Source organism: Pectinophora gossypiella, chromosome 19, assembly GCF_024362695.1.
Source record: "Pectinophora gossypiella chromosome 19, ilPecGoss1.1, whole genome shotgun sequence".
Lineage (NCBI taxonomy): Eukaryota > Metazoa > Arthropoda > Insecta > Lepidoptera > Gelechiidae > Pectinophora > Pectinophora gossypiella.
The window spans coordinates 8770789-8796690 of NC_065422.1; the positions used below are offsets into that span (position 1 = coordinate 8770789).

At 35.5% G+C, this 25902-nt stretch overlaps 1 protein-coding gene and 1 long non-coding RNA gene across 2 annotated transcripts in view; one reads left to right on the forward strand and one right to left on the reverse strand.

The window, feature by feature from the left end:
* LOC126375626 (uncharacterized) overlaps positions 1–25902 on the forward strand; it is a 111150-nt gene that overhangs the window by 25477 nt on the left and 59771 nt on the right. The window lies entirely within an intron of this gene.
* Positions 6762–10754, reverse strand: LOC126375752 (uncharacterized). Its single transcript, XR_007567638.1, has 3 exons — positions 10423–10754; positions 7625–9839; positions 6762–7041 (listed from the first exon to the last, which is right to left on the reverse strand). It is a non-coding gene; the product is annotated as an uncharacterized LOC126375752 (long non-coding RNA).

Here is a 25902-nt window from a genome sequence, read left to right on the forward strand (position 1 = left end):
GGCCGCCTATTGTGCTTTTTTTATTCTTATGTATATGTCCTGTGTATATGTTTTGTGCAATAAAGAATTATTGACTGATTGATTGAATACGGGCAAAAGGAAATGGCTCGGCTTATACTGTGATGGAGCCATGCTGTTATGGCACTATTCAGCGCTGGTTTTCAGCCACTTCCGCTTCCTGAGATATTATGCGGAAATATCTTTAAACATAACCTTTAAGATGAAATGATCGTCTTAAAGAATATATAGCATAAGTACCCTGTAACTATCCACTGTTGGGGACAGGCCTCCCCTCATCAAACGAAACCGGACCCAAAGTATCTAAGTACATCTGTAGTACTCTACATATGACTGTAATATAATTAATTGTTATAAACCTAACGATAATGTCAACCTTAGTTGTTATTTCTCGAACGCAGACAATTAAAAACACATGTCATGTGTGTTTGTTATAACAATCATTAGTTATTTTGACACATTGTCCTTGTCAGGTCACTGACATGACTTTGACTGTTATAAAATAATTAAAGTACCGACTTAGATTAAAGAGAAGGCGAACGTCGTGTCTTTTAAGGAAGTGAAAGAATTGGCCTTTGATACACAAGAGTGGAGAATGCTACACCGACAAGAGCGTGGCTCTTAAATTAAAGATGACCTACTTATAAAATATGCATCCAATTGGTTGTAGTCGAAAAAACAAATCAACGTTATAGATTAGTCTGTGATTAGCCAAGCAAAATTTATAGGCAGAGGTGTATATAATAGGGTGTAGTATACAGGGTGTTAGTGACATCGTAACGAAAACTTTAAGGGATGACTCAGACCATGTTTTTGAGTTTTCGATCGCATAAGTATTTATGCGATCGAAAATTCCACTTTATATCAATTCCATACGGAACTGAAAATAATTTTAAAAAATACTAAAATTTTCATGATTTTTCCGACAGGAAATTCCACTCGATATCGACTCCATCATGGTCTGAATCTACCCCTTCAGTACCTCACCCATACGTACTTATATGGGGTGTAAGTAACATGGCGACAAATACTGAGAGGGGTGATTCAGCTGATTATTCTGAGTTAATATCAAATGGAATTTTCCATCACAAAAGTATAGAATTGAAAATAATTTAAAAAATATAATAAATTGTGAATTTTGCAACGGAAAATTCCACTTGATATTAACTCAGAATCATGGTTTGAATCATCCTTCTCAGTATTCGTTACAATGTTACTAACCCCTTCAGGGATACAGGCGTGATGCTATATTATGTTAATAAAATCCCAATTCAGAAACGAATCACTTCTACCTATATACAGAACTATAATAATCTACTTATAGTATATTATAACTAGTTAACATTACACTATGTTGACAATGAGACTGGCAAATTACACTCTTTTTTTTTAATGACGTGACTTATTGTAGATTTGCCGCAGATGGCATTAACTACTTGGCCGGACAAATGGGGAGCGCTGAAGGCTCTCACCCGGTACAACGTTTAAGACAACAGGCCTGAGGGTGCCCAGTTGGGCGCGAACCTCAGCTCAGGGCGTCGTCTGAGAGGAAAAATATTTGAAAGAATTAATCAACCCTAGTGGGTCGATAGTGATAAGCGCTGAATGAGGGAAACCGTCGACCACGCCGGCGGGGTCGGTATCGGGGTCCTGAAGTGTTTGGTGTCGTGAGCTGATTGGCTGCCTGTATGGCGCAAATTACACTCCTAAGTCGCATATATGATTGAGTGTAATTTGACATTTGATCTGCTCTATTCACTGAATTAATTCGAAAAACCTACTGTATTTACGTATGAATGACTTCATTTACTTATAAATAAATGTAACTGATCGTAACAAAGTTATAACATGTTTAACTAAAGGTCATACTTATTGGTAACACTGTAAATAGAATTACTTGTAAGTATATAAGGTATACAAATCGTATTGTCTTATATACCTTTGAGTCCGATAATTAAACAATAAAAAATTGCATGATTAATTCTCAGAATATGAATTGATTTAGGGCAATAAGGGCGCCCAGATTGTACTGTATTCATTATGTTATGTCTGATTGTTGAAATTTAGTGTTGTGCAATAAAGTATATTTGATTTGATTAGAATGATTGCAGAATATACCCGCTTCTTCTTATGACAGGAAAGAACATAATAAATAATGAAAGAAAGAGAAAGGACAAAGGGTGCGTTTATGGCAAACTTTTCCCTTGCAGATATCTTTCAATCATCCATATATTCGAATTTAGAATGCTAATACTGGCAATGGATTATTGATATCGCTTTTATGACTTTGAAGTTATATTCTCAATCCCTTTATTATGTCCCCCACAATAGGCTACTTTCCAACTAGTCAAATCAGTTACTTTTTACTAAACGTCAAAACACAAAATTACTGTGGAGTTTGTATGAAATAGCACAGTGTGACGTCATAGCAAAACGTGATAAAATGTCGGACTTATTATTACGTTTTTCTAGATTAAAATTAAAAAATAAGATAAATGGAAAAAAGATAATGTTTTTCGTTAGTTCTAGATAATGTCTTTATTTAGTATTCAGAATTTCATAATTTATCTTGAACCTAGTACACGACCCAATAGTCAACCATCATAACTATTCATAACCAGTGACGTGTCCTTCCCGGGAATATTCCCAAAAGGGGGAAAGTTCCCGTTGTAAAAATTATTTAATAGTAAGGACACTGGATGCTTTTTTCAAATTGTTCTTTCTTATACTCTTGTCTTATCTGCCTGATGGTTAGGTAATAAAGGTATTTTTACAAGAGTTTTGCGCTTTTTTTCGTTCCCAAAGTGACTGTGATTTTCCCACTTTAGAAACGTTCCCGGGAACAGTACATTACTGATCATGATTCATGATTGATGTACCTAATGTTGAAGTAGCCGCGGTCAAGACCCTCCCTTCGACATCAGGATATTCGGGGCATCAACCGGACAATTGATCCAAATTACTACTAGCTACTTAGGAAATAGTCACGCTAGTTATGGAATGTTTGAAGTTCGTTGGGTTTTGGTGGGTTTCGGCTTCTGATCGCGACGGCGCGGTCAGTTTGGAAAAGATAGTAGTAGATTGGTAGGTAGGTCCGGATAATAGGATTGACAGAGTTTGATAATTATGTACAATAGGCATCTACCAGCTTTTCGTTTGTGGATTTCAGTTCCAATTTCACTTCTGGCTGGGACTTAATCTAAGCACGTTGTAACTCTACCGTCGTCCCTATAGAGTGCCCTATTTCCGGACCTATCAGGTCCATCTATTATTTGGAAATTTTCACCATAATCGTCCTTGCATTTTAGCCCTGAGAAAGTTACAGAGGTAACAGACAGAAGAGTTACTTTCCCATTTAAGTATAAAGTATAACTTCGCCTTAGATTCAAGTTTTGACACTACTTATGATGTAAACTAATCTTAGCTGACACCACCCTCAAGATCATGCTCAAGTCCCTGTTTTATATAAGAACTGTCACATTGACATGATCTTGAGGGCAGTCTCGAAGCTGAGATTAGTTTATTAATACCACCCTAAGTGTTGTTCAACATGTATGATAATCATGGATAATTGGATAGTTTCCTAGGCCAAAGATAAATTTTGATTACTAAATAAAGACGGAACTAAAGGTGACAATTTTAATAAAAAAAATGTAATAATAAAAGTGCAACATTTTGTCACTTTTCTCTATGACGTCACAGGTTACTTTTTCATACAAGTTCCATAGTCATTTCGTGTTTTGACGTTTAGTAAAAAGTAACTGATTTGACTAGTTGGAAACTAGCCTATTTAGTACTATTACTGACGATAGGAAATATGGCTTGAAATCCACGCAATACGCACTATTTTTACTTACTATACGGACATACTAGAGGGAGGGGTTGTCGACTCTACCCCCCCCCCCCCCCAAATATTACTCTAACTGTTCCTATGGGATTTGTGAATAATTGAATACACTTAAGCCACTAACTATTCCAATTAGGTACCTCCTGCCACAGTTCGTTGACTGCTTTGATCATGCCGGTACTGACACACAATACTCCTGTCAGTTTTAATTGCTGTTTTTTTTTGTTGGCAAAAAGCTATAGTTATTATTAGCAGTGACGTACGGACGAACAGACAGCTCGACGCCTAGAGTTTAGTGAACTTACCAAACTATGATTAACGATGTCGGAATTATTCATCAGGCTAGAATGGTTGACAGGAACAGTTTGAATACTGTTTGTTATTTTCTATTTTAAAATTACGTCCTGACAGTGAGCCGTGGTAGCCCAGCGAGAACGCTTGCCTTTCACTTTGAAGTCACAGGTTCGAATCCAGCACAGGCCTAAACCAATGATTGTCGACTTTGTTTCCGGATTCATGTTTGGAACATAAATGAAACACATTCCCGAGAAATGCATTTTCGGACGTGCGTGACCTAACCTGTATTGGGCTGGTTTTCCCTTCGCGGGTTTAAGTATCAGACAGGCAGTCGCTCCTGAAAAAAACCAGACCTGTCAAATCTCCAGGTTAGGTAGGCGGACCCTGTGAAAAACGGGATAATGCTGGGGAGATGATGACGTCCTGTTATTGACGGGCGATTGTTGATAAAGTGACCTATGTTTGTGATATAGGTAGTTCGTCTACTTAGATAGCATTACGCCTCTATTCGTGTAGGTACGTACCTACCTAGGTACTGTTAGATAGAAAAGAATCGATCTAATATTGACTGATCCATCACTTTGCTAATGAACGTCACAACACTATAGCTTACATACTTTGACAGATCTAATTCTTACTGCGCGTTGAGACGATTGTAAAATGTTATTCGGAACTGGTCGTTTTGTTTAACAGTACTTATGAATAGAGTTTCTATGTAGACGTGGGTACGTTATTATAATTTAAAGAAAACATTATTATGTTGCCATATCCACATCCAAGCTTCTAATAAATACTATTTACAAAAAAACTACTTTTTTACTAAGTATGTATTTTAGATAACTACTGTGTTTGTGATATGTAGGTTATCAATGTTAGCAACTCGTCTTTAACACGTATTTTGCTACTGATTTATTAAGTATATAATTTTTAAATTTGATTCGGTAGGTACCTACTTAATATTAAAGAATATCTTTCCTAACATGATGGTGTTTATAGGTAGCTCTACTTCTTTAACATTCAGAAAATTTGTGGAATTAGATGCCAAGTCTACATATACGTACGATGCGTTTTGTAAGTTATAACTTATTGCAATCAGAATTACTTTTTACAACTAAACAAAACAACTAAAAATACTTTGGGCTTTGGCTCTTGAGCTAGAAGGAAAAATGTCTATTCAAAAGATGGCGGCCAGTCGGCCATTCTTCCTGCAAGTATAGGTATGTGTAAAAACTTCAGTCATGTCATGTGTTGCAAAAAATAAGGACATGCATTTAAATAAACATTTTATTTTAAATAAAAAGCTTTAAAAAGTGGGACAAAAAACCCGCCTCACAGACTGCCTGTCGCCAACCGAAAGGTCCTTGACCTCAAGATATTAACGGTAACGCATGTTTTACAGTATGTTTCTGATTAGCTGCCATGTCAAATATTTGCATATAAAGCTGATAAATGATATAAAAACTCATTGAACATAATTTCATTTTAAAACGCACCGAACTAGCTGTTAATAAGAAAAAAGTCTGTAGAACGCCATTAAATATTTATTTTTAAAGTTTTAATCGTCAGAATTTATGCTTTGGCGCTGGCCAGTATTTTTAATACGCAATAAAAACTTTTTAATTATATTTTTTCGAAAGGCCTTTTCTTTGGAAAGGTATTGTAGTTGTATTGTAGGGTTGGTACAGACCTAATTATATGATCTAGTTGTAATTGCTTTTTTTATTTTCACATAATTTTAATTATCTTTTTAAACATGTCTCTACATTGATATAGGTATTACTATTATGACGTTGGACACAAACATATCGATACCCAGTTCCCTATGTCACGCTTCGTAAACAATCGTACCCTCATTTCATTAAATGCACTTCTTGGAACGTTAAGTGGGACACTTAGAAATAGGACAACATTTTTTGACACAGGAAAACTTTTTAGTAAACAAAACAATCTCAACAAGAGTAGGTACCATGGTTATGCAGCTATGATGTATGAAAAATGGTTGAAACAATGTTACCTACTTAGAATAGTCATCGGGAATCGGGGTCAATGTATACTTTTGCGGTGCCCTTACAGGGTCTCACATGTTTGTGCATATTTATTTATAAGAATTTGGCTTATCAACCTCAACAACCCTGGTGTCAGGGTTATTACTGAGCCGCCAAAGGCCCCTGACGTGACTCATGTAACGACTACGTACTTACATTAGTAAGTAGTAACCGGGACCAACTGGTTAACGTGCTTTCCGAAGCAGGGGTCATCTTACTTTCGGACGTACAGGTGATCAGCCTGCAATGTGCTAACCAAACTAGGGATCCCAAAGTGATTTTTGTGATATATCCCTACCGGGATTCGAACCCGGGACCTTCGGATCGTCCCAACGCTCAATCACTGTGTCACGTTCTTATCACGCGAATCAAATAGGTTGTACTTACTAGGGTAAATAAAACGGTATATAGAAATAAAACCAAGTTTATTGACATTAAATCCCTAGCAAGTACATAGATCGGATCTCTGGGTCGCAGGTAATTTGATACTGGCTGAGCACCCTTGGTGCAGTAGGAAAACTACCACTTCCCTGTAACTCTTCCCACGACGACACGGGGTACACCGGCGCGCGCAGCAGGGCAGCAGAAGCGGTGGGGTAAGTATAGGACCGAAAGTGGATCCAGCGGGTTGTAGAACCCGAAAGGTGAAACGGTGCAGGTAAGTACAGGACCGGTAGTGGGTCCAGCGGTTGCTGAACTCGAAGGGTGAAACGGTGCAGGTAAGTACAGGACCGGTAGTGGGTCCAGCGGTTGCTGAACTCGAAGGGTGAAACGGTGCAGGTAAGTACAGGACCGGTAGTGGGTCCTGCGGTTGCTGAACTCGAAGGGTGAACCCTGGAACCCGGAATTAGTCATTTCAAGAATTGTCCGAATTCCCAGTCTGACTGCCACATGCCGATTCCTTAGCTTGATTGAAGATGGGAAGTGGATAGCAAGCAAGCTTAGCAATCTAAGATGTGGCTGTCAGCAAATTACACACAATAAAAGTGAATTTAGCAAAATAAATTTAGAAAAAGAACAAAGAACAAGATAAATTTATGGTAGGTAGTTGTTTTAAAAAACTATCTAAAAAAATAGTAAAATTGAATATTTTAAGCTGAATAATTTTAATAGCAACGATATTAAACGTATTTTGTACATTAATATTGTTCCATTTAAGAATTATTTAAACAAGGAAAGTACTTAGGTACAAAGATAACTTTAAGTTGGTTAAGTAGAATTAATTTAGAAAAATTGACAATTTAAATGTTGTTTTGAACATAAAAGATTGCTAATTATGATATAAAATAAGCACTAAAGCGTGAAAATACATTTACCCGATGATTATGAAAAATGACAGTCATGCAATGAACAAAGAAAGCATGTACTAGTCTACGTTGATATTTAAACTAATAAAAATAGTAATTGCTACACTTACCCAATTAATGGGGATAACACAACACTATAAATTATTATATCGTAGACAAAATTAGTAAAAAAACGTATTTAAAAAATATACGAGTAATCGAGGTGTTCTCGCTACAAAGGCAGAAGGATTGTGTCGAACATCCGACCGGAAGAGTAACGGCTCGGCTGTGGAATGTAGGTACGGCTACCTACGCAATGTGATAATTATTAAAGTCGTACAATATTAACGGAATTATTTTGTAAATAGATATGTTTTGTTAAATTAATTAGTATATGTTTATTTATGTAATAATATTTTAGTTTTAAGCAGTAGTTTTTAAGTGTTTTCAATGATAACTTTTTGATAGTTCCTAACAGAAAAACAAGAGCAATTACACTCAGTAGTAAAACGCGGCAGGCGTTACATACCCCCCTTTTTTGGGTAGGATTTTCGCTAAGAAAATCCGCTGACTAAAATGTAACCTAGTCTGTCCTTCTTACTATTGACCATTCTAAAAATTACGTGGTACACATTCATTTCAACCCTTCCATTCACCCCCCTACTTTCTTTCATCCCTTTCACACACAAACAGTTATCTTATTTAGTTTTAAGTGACTGCGTCCTTTCCAAAAAGAGTACTAGACTTTTAACCGCAGCTTAGTACTCACACGTAATCAATAGGAGATTTAAGGTAACCGTTTTTTTCTTTTTATAGTATAATTTTCTTATCTTCGGGGTAGGGCCGAAGATAAAATAATTAGAATGTCCTAGGGGTAGGGCCTGGAGATTCAATATTTTTTTTTTGTAAAAAAGAAAAATTAGAAATACTATATATAAGTAAATATATTTAAGACGGTAGGTAGTTTTAGTAAGTAAGACATTGTTTTAGGCTAGTTTTGGATTTTTTAGTATGAGTTTTGGTAGTTTTAGTAAGTGTAGTTTTTGTTTTTTGTTTTTTTTTTTTTTATAAAGTAGTATTTAAGGTATTTTTAGAGAATATTAGAAGATATTAGAAGACGCATGCCATGCTCAAGATTTAAGTTTTTGGCAGGCCTAAGGCGTTAGATGGTATTACACATCAATCTCTTGACTGACTCTTACAGTCTGCTCGAGAATTAGTAAGCAGCTGGGGGATTCTATGTTTTTCTCTCACTTCCATCCCAGCAAGGAAGTTTTGTAAATATAGAAAGTTTTATTTTAGTTAGGTAAAAGTTTAGATATAATTATTTAGAATAGTTTGTAAGTTTAATATCCTTGACATGCCATGTACCTCTTCATAAAGGAGTTCATCTTTCTGAAGTGATAAATATTTGATTGGACGAGACATCTCTATTACTTTATGTTTTAATTGTAATTAGTTTAATTGAATAATTATTTTTTGAGTAAGTGTTGCAAGTACCTGAAGTCTTAATAACTAAAACACAACAAACGGCAGAAGGAAAATAACAAGAAAACAAATGCTACTATCAAAAGTACACAACAATTAAAACACAGGGATAGACAGAGGTTGGCAGTGCAAAATCAAAGATTTCCTTCTGTGCGATGTGGTAGGTTCGATTTTGAGTTTTTAATTGTATGCAATCACCTTGAAAGAGAAATAGTAAGGTATTCCCACAAAGCAACCACAGCACACAAAAGTTGCAGTTACAATTCACTTAGAGCTAGACAAAATAATCAGACCAACACCAAAGATGACCAAAAATGCCAAAACCAGCAAAAAGGATACTCAGCTCAGTATTTCCTTAGTTGGGCGCCATTGTCACGTTCTTATCACGCGAATCAAATAGGTTGTACTTACTAGGGTAAATAAAACGGTATATAGAAATAAAACCAAGTTTATTGACATTAAATCCCTAGCAAGTACATAGATCGGATCTCTGGGTCGCAGGTAATTTGATACTGGCTGAGCACCCTTGGTGCAGTAGGAAAACTACCACTTCCCTGTAACTCTTCCCACGACGACACGGGGTACACCGGCGCGCGCAGCAGGGCAGCAGAAGCGGTGGGGTAAGTATAGGACCGAAAGTGGATCCAGCGGGTTGTAGAACCCGAAAGGTGAAACGGTGCAGGTAAGTACAGGACCGGTAGTGGGTCCAGCGGTTGCTGAACTCGAAGGGTGAAACGGTGCAGGTAAGTACAGGACCGGTAGTGGGTCCAGCGGTTGCTGAACTCGAAGGGTGAAACGGTGCAGGTAAGTACAGGACCGGTAGTGGGTCCTGCGGTTGCTGAACTCGAAGGGTGAACCCTGGAACCCGGAATTAGTCATTTCAAGAATTGTCCGAATTCCCAGTCTGACTGCCACATGCCGATTCCTTAGCTTGATTGAAGATGGGAAGTGGATAGCAAGCAAGCTTAGCAATCTAAGATGTGGCTGTCAGCAAATTACACACAATAAAAGTGAATTTAGCAAAATAAATTTAGAAAAAGAACAAAGAACAAGATAAATTTATGGTAGGTAGTTGTTTTAAAAAACTATCTAAAAAAATAGTAAAATTGAATATTTTAAGCTGAATAATTTTAATAGCAACGATATTAAACGTATTTTGTACATTAATATTGTTCCATTTAAGAATTATTTAAACAAGGAAAGTACTTAGGTACAAAGATAACTTTAAGTTGGTTAAGTAGAATTAATTTAGAAAAATTGACAATTTAAATGTTGTTTTGAACATAAAAGATTGCTAATTATGATATAAAATAAGCACTAAAGCGTGAAAATACATTTACCCGATGATTATGAAAAATGACAGTCATGCAATGAACAAAGAAAGCATGTACTAGTCTACGTTGATATTTAAACTAATAAAAATAGTAATTGCTACACTTACCCAATTAATGGGGATAACACAACACTATAAATTATTATATCGTAGACAAAATTAGTAAAAAAACGTATTTAAAAAATATACGAGTAATCGAGGTGTTCTCGCTACAAAGGCAGAAGGATTGTGTCGAACATCCGACCGGAAGAGTAACGGCTCGGCTGTGGAATGTAGGTACGGCTACCTACGCAATGTGATAATTATTAAAGTCGTACAATATTAACGGAATTATTTTGTAAATAGATATGTTTTGTTAAATTAATTAGTATATGTTTATTTATGTAATAATATTTTAGTTTTAAGCAGTAGTTTTTAAGTGTTTTCAATGATAACTTTTTGATAGTTCCTAACAGAAAAACAAGAGCAATTACACTCAGTAGTAAAACGCGGCAGGCGTTACAACTGGACCACAGAGGTCGTTTCCTGCAGTAGGTACTGCGGAATTTCTTCTGGCTAATTTTCAATTTGTAATGACGTTGAGATAAGATTTCATTATTTATTCTTTCTTGTGACATCGGACGTGTCCTATTGCGCCAACTTCCTACAGTAAATACACTCTCTGATTAGTTACTAATGCGTTACGACACATCGTACGACTCTTTAGTTGCAAAAGAATGTATATTTCTCTTCAAATAATTTAATTGACACCAGGGTTGATGAGGTTGGTATTCCACCTCACAACCCACACGATAACAGGAAGATACACTCCCAGTTTTAGCATAGAAATATATTATGCCCCCTCTACACAATTGGCGATTACAATTCTTGTACAGAACAGTTGTAAAATTAAGTGTACATCATAAAACGTAGCTGGTTATAACTAATTTCATTTGCCAATAAGACGGAACTAATAAAATGTGATGCTTATGAAAGTGAACTCATTAATTAGGTATTAAATAAGATGACATAACCTTTGGCTGCGACCACTTGGCTTCGGTCTTAAAAGTTTTATTTAAAGCATTTCCTTGTTCATCGTCTATTTTCGTGGTTTATGTGAGTCAGATTTTAATCGTCGACTGTAAGATCGTATCTCCTTTAAACGTCATTGAATTGCAGAGTGACTCTGAAACGTAGTATAGTGATAGCGAATTAAGATATGTACCTACTTCTCTTTATTACGTTAGCAGATTTTCTATTACTGGTTCTCATTCGGCATAAAATTAAAGGAGGGAGGGTGCCTAATGCTGAAAGCACATTCTACCATAGAGCAATACGGAGGTCTGTGCTGCTCTATGGTTAGAAGGCTCTAAAGCAACTCTAAAGTCTGAAAATTCTAATATTTCTTTCAGAATACCTTTATTCGAAACTTTTTAATTTTTTGCAATATCCATGTCCGTAATATTATGAGTACCTACCTACCTATTAATATTTTTTATTACCTTTTCTATTGTCTATGAAAAGAAAAATTCCATCATCATCATCTCCGTAGCGTTATCCGGTTTTCACAGGGTCCGCTTACCTAACCAGAAAATTCGACAGGGCCGGCTTAAAAAAAAAGATAACCATTTAGAATAAGTTGACTGACTTTTAAAAGTTCAATTTACCCTAGAGATAAATATTTTAAACATTGATAATTTCCAATTGTAAGTACTAGTTCGTTGCTTCCTTAAGCCTTTGCAGGCAATTATACGACAACTATAATTGATAGCTTGTGGTGCTACCGCCATGGCTTTATATAGACTTCGCTTATCAGTCTTCATTAGCATGGCAATTTCAGGAAGTAAGTGTATGAATATATTCCTACAGTATACAGATAGTAACGTTATATGCGTATACTGATATTTTCCAGCAATATGGCAATATTGTATATTTTACATTTTGTTTATAATTGTATATTTTGTGAAATAAATAAATATAATCAGTTATTTTATATAAGTAATGTGAAATTCAAATAGAAAAAATGATGATTCGTTTTAATAATAATCAACAAAGAATAAATCTGCGAAGATGGAAAGTGTTGAACAAAATCATTAATTATTTATTTATTTGTTTGGGATAAAAACAGCACCTTAAACTTAAAAAAAGTTACATTACTGTTGTACTTAATTGGTCCCCTAAGTAAAATCATTATTTTATCTTTTTCGGTAGCCTCACAACATGGCAAACCTAAATCAATATATATTTTTTTTAATATACGGTTTATTTCATTTCATTCTCGTTTCGTCGTCGTCGTGTTTTTTAGAACCAAGCCAAGATTGTCACGCAAGTCGCAGCATGTTGTTGGTATTTTCCAACAATTTCCTTCTACGTGATCTGCCAAACAAAGACTTGTATTAATTAGGTATCTAATTGCTAATGAAAGAATTCTACAGTTGCATTGATAGCCGTAATATGTCGTTGGTATTCTGAACTGTTTTCCTGTAGAAACTCTTAGAATTGTTAAAGATAACAGACTGGTCTTTGTCAAACAACATTGATTTATTGAGTTATTACTATATCTTTGATCTGGAATGTTATAATGTATACTGTCTCGTATAATCGACCTAGTCTTGATATGATTAATAAGACACTTTTTAGCCATGGAACCAAGAGAGAATATAGTAGATTTCGGAAATATTTTGGTTAAAGTGGGACAGCTTTTAATTTACCACCTCTGGCTTTTAATGCAACATCTTCTTTCTTTTTCTTTTAAATTAGTTCACAATTAAGTGATTGAGATAGAAAACGATGTCCTGATTATCCGGCGTTGGAATATAAAACTACGAGTATACTCTTTTTCTTCTTTCTTTATCGTGTGGGTTGTGAGGTGGATTACCAACCTCATTAACCCTGGTGTCAGGGTTATTATTGAGCCGCCAGAGATCCCCTGACATGGCTCATGTAAGGACTACTTACTTACATCGGTAAGTAGTGACCGGGACTAATAACTTAACGTGCCTTCCGAATCACGGACGAGTATACTCTGACGATGTAATATCTAGGTTACTCTCCACGTGTGAGCAGTAAACGGATCGTTAAAACGTGCATAATGGCGACCGGTTAAGCGCGAACGCACTTATAAAGCGATCAGGTTGCGTTCGAGAACCTGCGTTTGCGTTCAGGGCTTGAAAATGAGATGATTTCCATGTTATCGTATGATTTAATCAGAAAAGGAATTCATTTTATTTTGCAAGACAATTTTTTTCTTTGCTAGTCGATGGTGATCGATACTAAATTTTTGCTGACCAATAATTGGTCGCGCTTACGGGAGATAGAGAACTATGTCCTAATTATCTGCAAGACATTTATATACTTAAGCAGTATTTTATGGCTAGATAAGTGGACCTCAAGCTATGCCTCAAATCTCTAAACGTTAGGTAATAGTCCTCAAGCTGCTCAAAGGTCAGTTACAAATATTGACCAATACCAAGTGCGAAGATGTCTCCTAAGGTTTGTCGTAATTACCGTTATTTATAACTGGATCAAAATCTAGCCATTTATAAAATTCCAGAAAACAGAATCTTATCCCAATTCCATAAACTGTTATCTTATAAATTTTGGCACTCACGTCATTCATTATCAGACCGTCAAGTAAATGTTTACTGATCGATGACGACATTGTGCTAATTACGATCCCGACTGCTTGTTACCACATGATGACTGGCCGGACACTTTTGGATGTAAGTACCAAAATGTTGCACAATTTTTTGACACATTATTCATTGGTCAGAAAGGGGATTTGTCTTGAACTTCAATATTTAATAAGAATTTGACTTTCAATTACATATATTTTTGAATTACCTACAAGTTAGGGATATCATATTTTTGGTTTGTGAGGATGGTTAGATGTTTGTGTCTTTCATTACTGAATTAGATTTTTATTACATTTTCAGTAGCTCAAAAATGACATCAGAATAGGACGTAGGTTATAATTTATAAAGATATTGCATAAATTGGCCAAAACATATTGTAAGATATACATTATAGAAATGCGTGTGTTGTCAACATAAATAACTATTTACATGTAAACTGTGCACATTTCGAGGTTTTCGTCTGATTGTATATGTGTGGGAGGTTTATTTACGATTTTGTTTACCTCTGCGTCTCAAACACCGATGTTATGATCTCGAGTTACTAGCCTCGAGAATGAAATATAAGTGGTTAGCTATCAAAGCTTCCGTTTTACGTTTTGTTGAAATAGGAGTAAACATTGCATTGTGCGTGTTAGATAATCCTTGCAGCTTTGTACCATTCATCGGTATAATAATAAAATACAATGTAACATTTAATTCTATAAAATAACACACACATGTAACATTTAATTTTATGAATTGCAAGTATGTAGCAGCTCAGACAAAAACGATTTATTTGCACATAAATCAATCTGTACATAGTTTCGCCGTAGTTATATAGGTTCTAGGAAATAAAATACAGTTAGAAAAATGTGCAAGAAATCCAATCAACGCGGCGGCGTCTAATTCTGCAATATAAATGATAGTATGATAGAGCGGATGACTTGTATTCCAAGCGACGCTTCGTCGCATTGATACGAGGAAGAACCTAGCACAGCCACTGCGCTTCGTAATTAAAATGCATCGCTCGTAACCGGCACAATAATAAGGAAGAAGCTTTAATGGTACAATTTAAAAACAGCATAAAGGTTCGTTTCAGTTACAAACAAAATGACAATGCAATTGTCTCTGTAATATTCCTTTATACATATTCCTTTCTACTTGACCTACAAAGACTTTCCGTAACGTTCGACTTTTCATAACCGTCTGACTCACAACATGGCCCTTGCATTTAACGTTCCCTCTTTATGGTTAAGAAATTATAGTGCTAAATAAACCAGAATATTTTTTTTAAGAATTAGTAAATTATGTCGACGTGATTGCAACTTACTTACATATATAAATGGGTAACGGTATCATCATGGGAGTACCGCAAGGAATTCACGTGGGACCCTTTTTGTTTGTACGAGGCGTCATCCGATATTATTTTTGCTGCCGAGGAATGTGTGGAGTAAAGAGGCGTGAAATATGAGGCTCATGTTTATAAGTAAGTTGTGTACGTGCGCGGAGCATATACTTAGATGACACGTGGTACTGAAACGTGAATGGCTGGTTCATGTTACTGTTTTCTTTACAAAACGGAAGCTAAGCTCAACAAATATTGACTATAACGTTGCAAATTAGCTTTAAATCACAAGTAATTATTACTTGAAATTCCTCAACTTGTTTTGAAGATAGGTACTATTTTGGTAAAATGATGCTTATAATAACGACCTACCTCAAAGCTTTCCAAGCTATGCTGTAAATGTTAAGATTACGTTTTATGTTGTTTACAAGACTTCTATTATTTCGTTGGCTTGTGAAATTATTGCAACTAATAAATGCCATAGGGTGTTGAAATATTTATCTGTTTTTGATTTGTCGGATGTCGATATAAATCAAGCATATTTTAACGGTATAACGATTAGTTCTTTTGGATTTAGTTCAATGTTTCTTTCATAAACTGACAGTTGATCTTCACGTTTACGATCAAAGCAAGTCGAAAGAGATTTTCGTTGGCTTGCACGTTGCCTCTCAGCATTCGACGTGTATCGTAGATAATGTTAGAAAGGCTGGTTTAATTTGTCGAAGATACCTTGTTGCTCTTGACTGATAGCCAAGCTATTAGAGTAACGCGTGTTATATGTTCCTTCGAATTAATCGGGAGGTTCAGAGCCGGAAAATCACCGAATCGCTTGGCGCCAGATGGCCTGGTGCCAGAGTTACATTTGATTGTGCATTGTTTTGTCTCAACCAGGCCACGAGGTGACTAGGACTCATAATTAAGCAATCTTGACGTGCTAGTAATAAAGTATTTGAAAATGCTACGGAAATTAAGTAGCCTTTTCTATTATTTTCTTTTCTATTATTTTCTATTCTATTTTTATATTCGTAGTCTCTAACCTATGCCCTAATGCGAAACAGGCGTGATCATATATTATGTACCTAAGTATGTATCCATTTTTAGTTCGATTTGTTTGCGCGCACGTACTACTCGCGACAGGTACTAGCAGAATAACAGCGCTGCGACTCGTCCTGCGTTTCCGCAGCAAATGCTGAGCTAGGGCCTATTTTGGGACGGCGGTACTTAACTAGATTACTCTTTCTGACTTCTAAGTGTCTTGTTATTGTTATGTTTCAAACTGTATGTTTTACTGATTGTTTGTAACCTACTTGTACTGTTGTCCCAAATAAACGTATTATCTATCTATCTATCTATCCTTTTTCTAAGTTCTCATTATATCCTATTATCCTTTAGTTGTAGTTTATAATTATTGTTAAATGTTTATCGACAGCAGCCTCACGTTTAGATCTGAGCATTGAGTTACATTTGAGCATAATAATGCACTATGCATGTGCAGTAACAAAACCGTTTTCCAGCTTTAGCTGTAGCTGTTGACTTTCTATATTTAAATACTTAAAATTACACGGTTTTTCTTGTAATAAATCTGCATTTCCTGTCATAACATCTTGTGCTATTTTGGTTTACTAAATCCGTTGGCCATTAGAGTGTCCATAAAAACTTTATTTAAATAATTTGGATATTCATAGGCTGTCAGTTGGCAGGAATCCAGTTGGATATCGTTCATGTATTAGGGAAATGTTCACAATGCAGTGCCATTGCCTTTGTTTCCGAAACAACCACTTCATTATTATATTACGTCACTGTTTTACAAAGTTTGTTTTACCAATGTGACAAATTATTTTTATTTTATTTTTTTCTATCATATGTACCTAAGTATTGTTTTGTTTATTTCATATTTCAAATACGTCGATTGTATTTTTGTCTGTTTTTCGCAGTTTCTCAGTATAAATAACAAACACAGCTCTAGGTTTAATTACAACAGTCTTTTCTTATATACTTTTTAGAATATTACTCTAATCAATTAGATACTCGTTTTATCACAGTTACTGGGACTGGTCTATTTTTTCTATAGACCAGTCTATTACAAAAATAAACTGACCATCGTATATTCGTAGCTTAACGGACCATTACAATTGTCGCCTCACCGTCCTACAGATTTTCCTTCGAGGTGACAGCTGGCTGCCCCATTTACATGCTTTATGTTGGACTATTCTTAACCTAGTTAAGACTGGGGACAGAGCCCGTGACGCAGTTTGACGCAACTTGACACAACACATAGCAGCAACTGCGTAGTAGGGTCACATTATGCGAGAAGATCCAAAGCTTCCAAAAGTTCCGGGTTTTGGGATTCGCTGTCAAGGCTATCTGGGAAAGAGATGGGTGTAGGGAAAAGAGGGAGAGAGGGAGAAAACATTCTTGACCTTGATCGTAAAGCGTGGCAGTGGGGAGTCCTGTGGATCAATACCGGGACACGTGTAGGCAAGGATAGGGGGTGCCGATGGAGGTACCATGGTATATGTAGTTATGGCTTGACTTACGTAATTGTCCACGTGTAGGAGTTTGGGGTCTGATATGACTTTATGGTGGCTAGTATTGATTTTGTGGTCGGTTTGTGGTTACGGAAGATGTTCCTATACCGAATTTCGATGCGATATGAGATAAATAATGATAGAATACCTCCTCTGACATTGTAATGTGTCTATATTTAGCATCACGACTAGGTTCTTGCTTCTATATACCGCTAAGACTCGGATAGAACCGGTTTTTATATCAACGATTTGAAATGAAACCTACTTAGGTATATATCAGCTACGCTGTATTTTTTGCACGTTTATATGCTGATTCGTACAGTAGGTATGCCAAAAATAGATGATTTATTTTCAGCACTTTAGACAAAAATGGATATTTAATTTTGGAATCATCTTTTACGTCAGGATATTTTGTTAGAGCTGCTTTAAATAAACTAGGTTTTAAATTAATTTACCATATGAAGTTACTTTTGTAGTAAGTATCTATACTCCTTTACTTTTTTAGACGATTTAGCAAACGTCTGTAAATTATTTAATTTAATAATGATATGCATAAATATTAAAAGTACGCGATAAGGCCGCCATTTGGCATGTACCTAGTTAAGAGTCTTTTGTAATTATTTATTTTTATTTTGGTGCAATAAGGTATATTTGTATTTGTAAGTATAATGTTTGATAGTACCGTCAAAAACATTTTTTATTGTCCTACTGAGGTCTGGCAGTAGGTAACACGTGTAACAAAAAAAATGTTTGTGGTGCTACTGGCAACCGAGGATAAAAAAAATGAAATCATATCACAATATTGATGATGGCAGCCATGTTTTTATTTCGAGGACTGGCTTTTTGTACAAATCTCTTGGAGTATGTTTAAAGTAAGTAATTTTGTGCTATGACCCCAGAACAGAGAAGGTATATTATTATTAGGTATCGCTGTGATTGAAGGTAGACAGGTAGGCAAGTAACATTAATGGGCATAATGCTTGTATCGTTATACATGTGCAAAATGTTTATAATACCCAGTGCTTATAACGGTTTATTATCGTCGTTGTAAATGTTCGACAACGAATGAGCTGAAATAAAAGAAAAATAAAGGAATATCACTATATTAAAAAATATATACAAGGAAAAAAAAATACATAAAAGAAATGCAAAAATATAATAACTTAAAACAACAACCGATCTTGGTGAGTGAAAATTGAAGAGATAAAACAAAAGGCAATCACACCATATAGAAGAATAAAATATAGAAATTCTTATAGACTTAGGAGATTGTATATAATTTATAAAAAATATATAGTCCAATAAAAATGTTCGTGGGTCGTTTACAGTCGTCTATAGGGAAAATCAAATAAGCGACTCTTCGAAAAAACACATTCTGATGGGATTCCCTTTAATAAAACTTCGATTTCTTTCAATCAATTTCATTCCGGGTGAAATTGAGAACACAAACTTTGACCTCGATTGAAACAAGCTTGTCTATTGCGAGGTTTTGTGAACAAAAATCACACTGGGATGTGATTTTTCAAAAAGACGCTTACGTTGTTTTATAATATGACAGTTGTGATAATAAATTATAAACTTTATTCAAACTTATGTTTCATAACCTAGTCAGCGTTACTATTGAGCCGCCAAAGGCCCCTGATTATGACTCATGTAACGACTACGTACTAACATCAGTAAGTAGTAACCGGGACCAACGGCTTAACGATTGACACAGGATGATACAGGGTTGATGGGTCACTCACACAACCCACAGGATAGAAGAAGGTTCCGGCCAATTAGTTAATGCTATCTGCGGCAAATCTATAATAAGTCACGTCAAAAAAAGGTTAAAATACCTGTTTCCTCAACTTGCTGTTACTTTATGATTGGGTAGTTTGCCTTGGGCATGGGTAATCTATTACTTTTTAATAATTTGTGCAAAAGAACTATGTAGGTATTTCAATATTCCAATATTGGTTGGCCTGAAAGAAGCTTCCTACCTATTTTAAGTTTTATACTGATATTAATATGATAATATTAATGTAAAAGAATATAGATATCATAGATTTCCTATCTCTATAATCTACGCGTCATATTAATTGCCAAGTCATAAGATAATCGAATTTCATTCATACACACGTATTAATCGTTTTTTTTTTGCGAGTGGTTAGTACTTATACCTATTATTCCATTACGTCATGCTTTATTTCGATTATAGGCGGTTGCTTAACGTGACTAACTTACAGATTGTGTATTATTATAATATACCGACGTATTGTAACTTACTACTTTATACATATTTTTTATATAGTCTATATATTACGATGTTAGCTGTTAGCTTATAGGGGCGTGGCATGGTTTCAACGAGGGAATTATACTCGAGTAAGTATACTGAATAGGTAGCTGTTAATTGGTTACCCATAATTTTCTAAGGGTTTTAGTTTATGATACAGGCATGTCTATCAAATTTTGGAGCTTTCTAGTGAACTCTCAAAAGATATGTGTCCATTCTCTTGTTTGTTTTTAATCTCTACTTATTCTTTTATCGTGTCTTTCACTTACGATTATTTCAAGAAAGAGATAAACCAAGCTTTAAATCTGACAAACTATAAGTATCTTGTTGGAAGAGCATACAAAAAGCCTTTGTAAAACCAGTTTATCGCGAATACCAAGAAGCGCATTTCGTTGTACGCAGATCCTTGCCATTGAAAACAAAGCGCCGTCGACATGGCAATAAACACTCGCCGGCACGTGGCGCGCATAATTCCATTTTCAAGGTTACAACGGAACGAAGCGGAAACTCGGATGTGCTTCAATTTTGAATTTTTAAAAACGATTCTTATTCCGAGTGAGCCTGCAAGGCCTGTCTATTTTCGGAAAACTTATTTCAAATCTTATATATTTTTTAATGACCTCTAGAATATATCGAAAAAAGAAAGGGATTTTAATGTGCTCAATTTCTTTTTAATTATTTGTAATGAAGGTCAAAATACCAAAACCTACAGACACAGTTTTTTAAACTTAATTAAAGTTGAGGTCAATAATATTCATGGGCAGTCGGTTTGTAAACATTTAATTTAATTCTGACTCATGCCGAGCAGAGGTATGACGTGCGACAAACAAAACTGTATCATAATGGTATGTTGAATAACAATTGTTATAATTGATCAGGCAGATGTTGGTATTATTGAACAAGTGTGAATTATCTTGTCTTTGGCATATGTAATTCGTTGCAAAAAAAAACACCGTTCAGAATTCTTTCGTTTTTTGAATATGTTTATCTTCTATTATTTACGTGTGTATAATATTGTATAATATAATATTGTATAATATAATATTGTATAATATAATATTGTATAATATCTATTATTGGAGCCAAATCACGTGCAGAAATGGAGACCGCTATTGCCTTTGCCAAATTTCACGCCATTTCGTATAATGGTTCACAAATGGCGCGAAAACTTCGTTTAGAGGTAGGTAATAGGAGAGCGTCAGATGGAAGCCATTTGGCGCCTCCGTGGCTAACTCTGTGTTGCCACGTTTCTACATCAAAATAACTAAAACATATATGTAAAAAAATAAAATGTGTGGTATTGAATGCCACTCGAAATAAAGTAATAAGTTAGTTAATATTTAAATTCTAATATACCACCTTTACCACTTTTTTTTATTTACTTTTTTACCACCTTTTTGTATTTTATGTGTTCTCGCAAATAAATTGATTTGATTTGATTTATACTTAATATTTTCTTTAGATTTTCGATATCGAAAATTCTACTACAGAAAACGCTTCTAAAACGACTCAATGTCACAGTTCCGCAAAGCGTGTCAAATCGTAAAATATTTCCATTGTTTTGTACTTTCTATATCACGTGGACTGTTATTGGCAATCACGACCTACGATAACGAGAAACTTACAAATACTCATTGCGTTTACGTGACTGTTACATAAACGTCTTAAAACTCATTAAATTTTCATGTTGATGCAATGGAAAATTCGGCGTAGGTGAGTTGGAACTACCTACAATGTAACTATTTTGTAAACTATTACTAGCAAACCCACTGTGCCGTTGTTTGGTGTTATAACATTTCAATAATATCCCTTGTTTTTGAATTTCAGTATTTAATTGAAATAATTATACAAAAATATTATTTGTTATACAACCTGCAGCGGAGCAGCGTGTTGGAGTATGCTCCATATCCTTTCCGGTTCATTGAGGGAAGGCTTGGGCCCAGCAGTGGAACGTACATCCTTAGGCTGTTTATGTTATGTTATTTGTTATAAGGCTTAGTGCTGGAAGTGAGTTAGAATTATGTACCTCCCTACTGATTTGTGATTTGTTGATCCATTGAATAAACTCACGCCCCTAGAAGGGCGTAGAGCTATTGGTGATACTACCGGTAGAGTAAATAATTAAAACTCCCTTAAATAAAATATAAGTATAATTTTGAGTAAGTATATATATACAAATATTAGTGTAAGTATATAAATACAACGTACAACGAAATACAATGAAGACGAAAAAATATCTGATTACTCCAAAATAGAATAATCATTCGTTTTCTTCTCCTAGCCCATGCATATTTATTAAACAATGTTAGGTAAATATACATAGATATTGCTACCTGTAATCGAAACACAATAAAAAACGATTTCACGGAATTTAGTTACGGTTTTATTTCTTTCATCGAGCGGTAGTGCTTCAATGTATTTCGGTAAGAAGGTAGATATTGAACAATAAATTTAACTTTATGTAGGTATATACGTTGCCTGTCTTACCGTTTGTCTGTGATCAATCATTCAATTTCATTAGGTACTGTAATGTAGAGTTTCCTAAATACCTACATCATACTATTTATTTCTCAACCCATCTAATACAAAAACAAATATTGATACTTAATGAAAAACATACCCAGATATCTATATATGAGTACGTAACATATAATTTAGTACTTATACATATTTTCTTTTATTCCAAATTAATGTATTATTTTTGCAACACTGAAGTACGGGAGGTAAATCGACGCGCCCACACATTTTCGTAAACCCTTTAAAATGTTGATTTTAGCAGATTTTATGACTGTAGGCATGCAGGTTGTTTACGTTCGGTAGGATATACAAAGCTTTAGTTGTTTTAGGTTTTGAATATTTCCGTACAAAAGTAGGCCAGAGTTTAATAAACATTGATGGTCCGCCAAGGTTTTTTAGTCTCATTCATTACACAAATATATTCGTTTATTGTTATATTTCGATTTTAACAGGTTGATAATTACAATCTTTTTGAGCCATAGGTACCTTGGGTGGCATTCTTTCGTAAATAGGTGGCCGTTATTTAGTGTTGGGCAATAATAATTTTCTACGAAGTATCTTGTTGAAAATTCCTATTGTTGTTGTGGAATCTTTTATCTACTATTTATTTGCATAATGCGTAACACCCTACACGTGAAACGTAAACAAAAATGCGTGCGGCTAGTCAATAACAATAACAATGCAATGCTTACCGCGCCCTTTTAGGAGGAAGTGTTGCCTTGTGTTAGTAAACAACCCATTCATCCCATCAGTGTTGCCATTTTAAATATTCCTACCCCGTCCACGTGTCGGCTGAGTGTAAACGCGCCAAGGTCTTGACGTGGGACGATAAAATAAAATATTTTATTTTTACACTCCGCTGAATACACGCTCTGTTCTGGATTACGTTAGTTAGTGTATACCTACATAAGTAGTAGGTATGTTTTGGTATAATGATTACAAAATGATGTCATCGCTTGGAGTAGGGTAACCCTTTTGTGGTATGGGCACAAGGGAGTCGTTTATTACGTATTACTATTATTATGTAGAATAATATTATAGAGCCAAGATAAATGACAATTGGGCTCCGATCCAAATTGCCATAGATATATTACAATTACACCAGCGCCAGCGTGCTAAATTCTATAAAATTAACAATATTCTCGGAGTCCATTCGCGTTTTAATAAGAACAGGTAGAGACTGGTTAAATCTAGACTTTACTAAGCAATAACCTCAATCACTACTGCAGGTATCTTGTATGACATTAGTCTAATTATTTAACAACAGCATTGTACCGGTCTATCAGTGAAATTACAGTCAGTAATGAACTTATTATGCTATAGATGTAACTACTCTTGCTGCTGCAAACAGCGGTAAAGTAAATTTTTGCCATTGATACTTTTTGTGCTCCATTCACGTGTTTTTAGGTAGGTACCTAAGTAGTCTCACTTTTTACCGACTTCAAAAAAGGAGGAGGTTCTCAATTCGACCGTATATTTTTTTTTTTTTTTTTTTTTTTTTTTTTTTTTATGTTTGTTCGGGCATATCTTCGTCGTATATGAACCGATTTTGATAATTCTTTTTTTGTTTGAAAGGAGATATACCCAAGGGGGTCCCATGTCAAGGAAGTCAGGATCTGATGATGGAAGACCAGAGAAATCGAGGGGAATTTTCAAAAATCGTAGGAGCGACTAGTGCGTTTGTAAAGTCATATTGATTGGATCGATCTTTAGGCTTCGGGAAAACTTCCCGACCTTCGAAAAGTGGTCAGCATCAGGGAGATACCCTATGGCCTGGCAAAACTATACAACCTGGAGCAATTTTTCTTTCACGAAACGTATTTAAATCTTGATCAAATTCAATCGCCGGTGCAAAAAAACAAAATGGCGGAAAAAAAAGATGGCCGCCATACAAAATTTTGTCGATTTTGGAAGAAGCCCGTTTGGGTAAAAATAATGTATGGGGCGCTTACTCAAAACGTCATGTAGAGTACGGAAATACTTTCTGGTCACCAAAAACTGCTCCGCATCAGAGAGATACTCTACGGCCTGGCAAAACTATCGCACGTGAACCAATATTTCTTTCAGAGCACTTATTTAAACCTTGGTCAAATTCCATAGCGCGTAAAAAAAAACAAAATGGCGGAAAAACAAGATGGCCGCCATACACAATTTTGTTTTTTCAGAAAATGTCTCGGGATATAAAATATATATCGGGGTTGTGATCGGATCGTCATGTTAAGTATGGAAATACTTCCCGATTTTCGAAAACTGCTCCGCATCAGGGTGACACCCTACGGCCTGGCGAAACTATCACACCTGAACCAATTTTTCTTTCACGAAACCTATTTAAATCTTGGTCGAATTTAATGGCCGGTGAAAAAAATACAAAATGGCGAAAAAACAAGATGGCCGCCATACAAAATTTTGTTTTTTCAGAAAATGTCTTGGGGGTAAAAATGATGTATAGGGGTGTGATCGGAACGTCATCTTTGAAAACTGCTCCCAATCAGGGAGACATCCTACGGTCTGGCAAACCTATTGCACCTGGATTTTGTTTGTTTCCACGACACCCATTTAAATCTTGGTCAAATTCTGTCGCCGGTGAAATAAAACAAAATGGCGGAAAAATAAGATGGCCGCCATACGAAGAGGGACAGTTTCGAATAAACAGGACACGCGAGCTGCTTTAGCAGCGAGCGAACCACGCGAAATCTACTGTATCTATATGTATGCGTGAGTGTGTATGATAGCAGCTTCCACTGACAACCACATGTGTGTATGTACACATACACATGTGTGTGTGTGTGTGTGCGTGTGTGTGCGCGCGCGCGCGTGTGTGTGTGTGTGTGTGTGTGTGTGTGTGTGTGTGTGTGTGTGTGTGTGTGTGTGTGTGTGTGTGTGTGTGTGTGTGTGTGTGTGTGTGTGTGTGTGTGTGTGCGTGTGTCTGTGTGTGTGCGTGTATCTGTGTGTGTGCGTGTGTACGTGCGCGTGTGCTCGTGTGCGTTAGCGCGTGTGTAAGTGTGTGTGTGTAAACATGTTCATCAATAATAATTGTGATCACTACTAATAATATATTATATTATTATATATGAATATAAATCAGAAAATCTGTCTGTCTGCATCCTTGCTCGGTCTAACCATCACTTAAAATCGTAAAATAAAATAAAATTTTTAACAAAAAAAAAACCGACTTCAAACGCAAAACTAAAAAGCAATAAATAAATTTACTTCGCACAAAGTAATAAGTACGTATTTTCAATTAGTTAATTAATTTATAATTCTGAAGTCGGTGCCAAGTAAATGCTACAACAACCCTACTACAATATCAAATTACTATGTACACACAAT